Source organism: Phoenix dactylifera, chromosome 4 (assembly GCF_051530095.1).
Source record: "Phoenix dactylifera cultivar Ajwa chromosome 4, Ajwa_hap1_PhDact_Kaust_v1.1, whole genome shotgun sequence".
Classification (NCBI taxonomy): domain Eukaryota; kingdom Viridiplantae; phylum Streptophyta; class Magnoliopsida; order Arecales; family Arecaceae; genus Phoenix; species Phoenix dactylifera.
The window spans coordinates 16,827,411-16,835,000 of NC_143193.1; positions in this window are offsets into that span (position 1 = coordinate 16,827,411).

A 7,590-nucleotide genomic window follows, 5' to 3' on the forward strand; every position below is an offset into this window, starting at 1 on the left:
TGAAGAAAAGATAGATGAGATGACATTACAAGATAACAATCAAAAATTAATTAAAGATGCATCATCAAGCCAAGAGACTATAGTAGATCATGGGCTAACTAAGGCTTGGAGGTATGCTCACGGACATCCTAAGGAATTAATTCTAGATGATCCATCACAACCTGTTAGGACTAGAGCATCCCTTAGGAACTTAAATAATCATCTAGCCTTTGTTTCACATTTTGAGCCCAAACACATAGAAGAAGCCGAAAATGATGTAAATTGGATAAATGCAATGCAAGAAGAATTAAACCAATTTACTAGAAACAAAGTATGGAATCTAGTTGAAAGACCATCTGAATATCCAATTATAGGTACCAAGTGGATTTATAAAAATAAACTTGATGAAAATGGAATAGTTATAAGGAATAAGGCTAGACTAGTAGCAAAAGGTTATAATCAAGAAGAAGGTATAGATTTTGATGAAACCTTTGCTCCTGTAGCTAGACTTGAAGCTATTAGATTATTATTAGCATATGCATGCTCTAAGGACTTCAAACTATTTCAGATGGATGTAAAAAGTGCATTTTTAAATGGGTATATCAATGAGGAGGTATATGTAGAACAACCTCCTGGTTTTGGAAATCATCAATACCCTAATCACGTATATAAATTGAACAAAGCACTTTATGGCTTGAAACAAGCACCTAGAGCATGGTATGAAAGGCTTAGCAAATTCCTATTAGAACATGAGTTCTCTAGGGGTAATGTAGATACAACACTATTTCTGAAAAAGCAAAACAAAGATATGTTGTTAGTGCAGATTTATGTTGATGATATCATTTTCGGTGCTACTAACAATCGCCTCTGCGAAGAATTTGCTGATTTGATGCAGAGTGAATTTGAGATGAGCATGATGGGAGAGCTGAACTACTTCCTCGGGCTTCAAATCAAACAGTCCGAAGGAGGCATCTTCATCAATCAAGCCAAATATATCAAGGAGATGCTCAAGAAGTTTGATATGGAGGGAAACAAGTCAATCAGCACCCCCATGAGCTCATCATGTAAATTAGACCAAGATGAATCAGGTAAATCTGTAGATCAGAAACTATATAGAGGTATGATAGGATCTTTATTGTATCTTACTGCAAGTAGGCCTGATATCATGTTTAGTGTTTGCATGTGTGCAAGATATCAGTCTAATCCTAAGGAATCACATCTAATTGCAGTTAAGAGAATCTTTAAATACCTAATAGGAACTAAGAACATAGGTTTATGGTATTCTAAAGAATCTAGTCTGAACTTAATAGGATATACAGATTCAGACTTTGCTGGATGTAAACTTGATAGAAAAAGCACCAGCGGGTCATGTCAATTCCTAGGAGAAAACCTAATCTCATGGTTTAGCAAGAAACAAAACTCGGTTGCATTATCTACTGCTGAAGCTGAATATGTTGCAGCCGGGAGTTGTTGTGCTCAAATCTTATGGATCAAACAACAACTAGAAGATTATGGCATTAAACAAGATAAAATACCCATTAATTGTGATAATACAAGTGCCATTAATCTAACTAAAAATCCAATTCAGCATTCAAGAACTAAACATATTGAGATAAGACATCACTTCATAAGAGATCATGTACTGAATGGTGATGTGACACTACAATTTGTTTGCACTAATGATCAATTAGCTGACATTTTTACAAAACCCCTAAGTGAAGAGAGATTTAGTGTGCTTAGGAGGGGATTAGGAGTGATTGATCCATCCTAGTGGTATTATCCACTAGATTCATTGATTTTGATGATTAGATTGTGATTAATATAGAGTTTCGTTTCAATGATCATCAAATCAGATCATAATTTAGTGATTTTTCCTCATTCGGCACGAACATAGCATGATTTTTAGGTGCGTGCCAGAGTTCGAGATGACTCGAGCAAGTTTCAGAGTCGGCTCGTAAGGGGGAGTCGACTCGCATACAGTCGGGAGTCGACTCGAGGTCAACAGGCGCATAAGGAGAGTCGACTCGCGCATATTTTGGAGTCGACTCGAGGTCGAGTCGACTCGCGACTCAGTGGAGTCGACTCGCAGTCGGGATCCGACTTTTTAACCCTAACTTCATCGCTTAGAAAACATTTCTTTTCACCGCCGCCACTGTTCAAAACCCTAGAGTCGACTCGTAGATCGTCTCCGGCCGCCCCTAGGTCCTTTTCCCGTCGATTTTTCATCGCCCATTAGGTTTTCATCCCATTCTAGGTCAACCATGCCTCGCAAATCCGTTGTCTCAAGCCGGAAGAGGCCCCATTCCGCGACCGGTGCCGAGCGGCGTTCCAAGGCTCGGAACGACCCTGTGAGGCCACAACCTCCGGCTCGTTCCCCGCCGAGGGCGGTTCCCGCGAGGCTGTGCGCCGGGAAGGCGGTCTCCACCGGGAGATACATCGATTTCGACTATCTCTCCCGGAAGGGCTTCACCATAGGTGAGAGATTGCGTGTCCAGGGCGTAGAGTATTTCCTTACGTTAGATCTCCCCACATACCCTGGATTAGTTAGAGAGTTTTACGGTACCGTCCATCGGGGAGATGGGGGTATAGAGGGCACGGTAGCCGGTGTCCCTTTGTTCATTTTGGAGGATATCATTGCCCACATCCTCCACCTTCCACAAGTAGGGGTGGCTCCCACACATCCCGAGGATAGGACTGAGGCCCTTACGGCCATTCTAGGATACCCACCTCAGTCCCCCTTAGATGAGGTGTCCGCTAGCTCACTTCCTGTTGAGGTGCGGATCCTCCTGAGCATCTTGTCTAGGTCCATCTTTCCGAAGACTGGCCGCTTCGATTTTGTTTCTGAGAGGGACCTCGCCCTTATGTTTTATATTCTTCAGGACACCCCAATCAACTTTCCTAAACTCATTTATAGGTATCTATGTGAGCCACTAGATAGACCTAGGCTCACCCTTCCCTACGGTATGTTGTTCACTCTTTTGTTTAGGGAGTACGAGATTCCTATTCCAGAGGGGGAACCCTCTCGCGCATTGCGATGGACAGATCGCATGCGTCCGGGGACCCTACACAGGATGGGGTTTCGGAAGGTAGAGGAGACCTGGGTTAGGAAGTCTTCCACCTCCACACATACCACCAGACATTCCCCTAGTCCTGAGCCAGATTCTGACTATCCTGACTTTCCCTCCACTTCTGCTCCTACCACCTCAGCCGGACCCTCCTCCTCAGCTCCACCACCCATGGAGGTCCGGATCGCTCCTGAGCAGCTCCTGGAGTTGCGGCAGGAGATTGTCAGAGACCTGCGGGATGATCTACTTCGGGAGCTCCGAGGTTCAGTGCCTGCTCCCACTCCTGCACCCACATCTTCCGAGTTGGTCCCTTCCTTGACTGCCGTGACTGACATGACGGCCCATGTACGGGAAGAGATCTACAATGTCCGGAGCTTGATCCAGGCTCAGTTCTCCAGCATGAGTGAGGTCACGGGTATCACTCGGAAGATGCGCGATGACATCCGGAAGGACATGAGCACCACTACTCAGGGGGCCGAGCGCTTGTCGAATGTGCTCATCGACAAGCTGGACGCACTTCAGAAGTCGGTGACCGAGCTCGACACGATGCATAGCAGGGCCACCTCGGCCATCATCCGACAGCTAGAGCACGTCACCAATGCGGTCCAAGCACTCGCTGAGCGCATGCCTCGAGGAGCCACATCCTCGAGAGGAGGAGACACATCCTCGAGAGGAGGAGATACATCCTCGAGGAGACCTTAGCTGTTTTTGTGTTGACATGTATTGTTTTGCTTTACTTATTGTATTCTCAAATGTATTTACATACAAATCAATACAATGAGTAGCCATATTTTCTGCAATTCTGTGCCATTTGATCTATGATTGATTGTGTGTTCTGATTACCTCCTTTTTGATACGATGACAAAAAGAGGGAGAAATATTTAATAGATATGTAAATGGAATCAACATAAAAGGAATCAAAATGAAAATTAAAACATAATTTGTTCTTAGTGGATTTGGTACCTCGAGGCTCATTATCTCTCTGTTGGGGCTCCTAATGGAGTAATCTCCAGAATCTATTCAAGGGATATTCGGAGATTAGTTGAATCCAACTCAAGAACAAATTGACAGATTTTTCCTCTAAAAACCAAAAATTTAAAGTCAAAAAATTCAATACATTAAAAGAAAATTCAGAGAAACAAATCATAAGTAGAATGTATATGTTGAGGGGGAGAATTTGAATTTTTAAGAAAACTAATTCATTAAATACATATAAGCCAAACAATTGATTGCATGATATAAAGGCTTATATAATTCCAAATGAAAGGGGGAGCTTTAACTCCAAAATTTATTGCTTCACACCTTTCAAGCTTGGATATATTAAATTACCAGACATTTGAATTCATTTATGGATTTTATCTCCTTGTTTATTGAGCAATTCACTTTACATATACTCAAAGTTTTGTCATCATCAAAAAGGGGGAGATTGTGGAGTGATTGATTAAAACCCCTATTTGATTTTGATGAGCTCAAAGCATTTGAGTATATCTTATGTTTACTAATGAATTCAATTAAGTGTTTCAGTGAAAATCGTGTCTAAGTGTTTCTAGACTTGGTTCAAGATATTTTGGATAAGGTATGAAGTCAGTTTGAACCAAAGTCTGAGACTCGAGTCGACTCCAGGATATTACGAGTCGACTCCAAGCGTATCAGAATCACTGGCACGGGCTCGAGTCGACTCCAGACCAGTACGAGTCGACTCCGACTGAGAACAGACAGACGAACAGAAAGCATCAACTTAAAACCTGTCAGCGAGTCGACTCCTGAAGTGCGCGAGTCGACTCCGATGCTTACCGAGTCGACTCCGGAGTAATATGAGTCGACTCCAAGAAGCTACAGACAGAAAAGTCAGAGAGCGTTATTTCGACCCTGAGATTCGAGTCGACTCCTGTGGAACGCGAGTCGACTCCGATGGTTGGCAGGTCGACTCCAAAGAAAGCGAGAGTCGACTCTCAGTGGTACACAAAGAAAAAGTCAGAGAGGAGTTTTCGGACTCTGAGATTCGAGTCGACTCCCGCAATACACGAGTCGACTCCGAGACAGCGCGACACCAAAAAGGCAGAAGGCCATATTTCGAAAACTGAGAGCCGAGTCGACTCCAGAGAAGTTCGAGTCGACTCCAAGACTGGACGAGCCAAAAGACAGAAGATCGGGAGTTCGGGCTCTGAGCGCCGAGTCGACTCCCAGGATTATCGAGTCAACTCGAGTGGGCCAAGTTGAAAATTGGCTCCGTGGATTTCATGAGATGAGCCGACTCCGAAAATGTCAAGTCAGCTCCAGAAGTTGGCGAGTCGACTCTGGGTCAAGACGAGTCGACTCCCAGTCGAAGAGGCCACTTTAATTCAAATCCGGAACAGTTGCCGAGTCGACTCCAGAAAAGCATGAGTCGACTCCCGCTACAGCCGAGTCGACTCCTGATCGCGCGAGTCGACTCCGACCCCCCAACGGACATATTGTCAGGTTGTGCAGAGTGTGCAGAACAGGCAGAAAAAGGTGTCTAATGGCTAGTTTCCGTGGGGGATGGTTTAAATAGCCACAGAGGACTGTAGCAAGGCAGAGAAGCACCATTCCATTCAAAGAGATCAAGCTTTCATTCTCTGCAAGTTAGTTTTCAACGAAAAGAGGGAAGAGCGGCATTAACTCCATCCAACTTCCTCTTCCCAGCATTTAAAGAAGCCTCCTCCTGCATTCAAGTCGACCAGACATTCAAGAGGAGACCCGAAGCTCAAGAAGCCCTACTCAACTCCAACTCAAACGTGTTTGAGGGCTTCTAACCTCTCTTCAGTTTATATTGTTATTTATCTGCTTTTGAGAAGCTTTGTTTTCTGTTTGTCCCTTTTATTTACATCTTGTCTTTGCTTGGTTCAATCGGGGGATTGAATCAAGGGTATAGAGGTTGGTTGGTGAGCCGAGTGTAAAACCAACGTGTGTAAGGGTTCGATTGTGATCCCGGGAAAACAATCGGGGTGGTTCTAGTCGGTGAGCCAGGGAAAACCGACCGAGTTCGTTGTGAGCTCGTAAAACAACAAGTTTGGTTGTGAGCTTGTAAAACAACCGGCTGTAATCCAAGGGATTATAGTGAATTCCCAAGTGAGACTTGGGGAGTAGACGTAGGAGCAAGGGTTAGCTCCGAACCACTATAAAACATTGTGTTTGTGATTGATTGTCTCTCTCTATTTCTCTCATTTCATTCACAGCACATATAAACGAATCAATCATCACGCTAAAGCATTAATTAGTCATCCACAAACGTTTTAAATAGCTAAATTATTTTAAAACCCAATTCACCCCCCCTCTTGGGTTGTCTATCTGGGCAACAAAGCCCTAGGTAGATCGTCTTCTGCGGGAGTGCTCGCTCGCGTAGGAATGTTGCAATGGCTGAAGCTGTCTCCTTCTAAACACTCAACCTTTGATTGTTCTTCAAGGATATGGAGGATGGACGTGAGGAAGAAGGAGAAGAAGGGATGGAGGCCCTCAGAGAATTTTTTTAAGAATTTTTTGAAACATCTAAATATTATATATTTGTACCCAAGGCATGGGGGTCATTTATAACCAAAAGACCACCCCACACCTCACACCTAATTTAGCCGATAAAATCCCCAAAAAATTCTAGTGGTTTGACAGCTAAGAGGAGATAAACATATCCAAATTTTATGCATTTTGGATATCTAAAAGATAGGAGTTCATGCATCCAAAGTTCAGTCGCAGACCACCCTATTTCATGCACCATGCATTCCCTACAAATTAGGAAATTCATCTAAATCTTTCTAGGAAGATTTAAGGTGCCATTTTTATAGGAAATATAGCCCCACGTCTCCTCTCTTCTCATGCCAATTTTTGGCCAAAAATAAGGAGGAAAGGCATGGAAAATATTGGGAATAAATCAAGATATCATTCTTCTCCAAGAAGATAAGGATGGGTTCCTAAAATTTAGGGATTCTTCTCCTTATCCAATTCTGATTATTTGGACTCATAATCCTCATCAAATAAGGTCTTCTAATTGATTTGGATCAAGCCCAATCTAATTGGGTCAAGTTCCATCAATTTGGTCAAGCTCAATCTACTTGGGTTGAACCCAATCCAATTAGGTCAAATCCTAATGCAGCCCAAATTGAATCCTATTCAATTTGGCTCAACCTAAACCCAATTACTCAATCAAATTGAGTTTATTAGCAATCTAATTGCTAATTAATGCTTCAATAATTCAATAATTATTTTAATGCAACTTTTGCTTAGGATAATTTGTCAATCGAATTGACCAAATTATCCCTGAATGATTCTTAATCATCAATCAGCCATTTGATCAATGGTGTGCTGTCGTAGGCAACCAAAAATAAAACCTATACTTCTAAAAATATATATGTAGTAGTGCGAGTAAGGATCGTTCCCACGGAGAGTATCTAGCCTAGTTTTATGCAACTTGAACAAGGACGGAGGGGGGGGGGTTTGAGTATAATGAAAATAATAAAACAACTAAAGAAGAATTCAGATTTAAGTATTGAAATCAATCAAAAGAACAAATCTTGGTCTAAGTCAACATCCACCA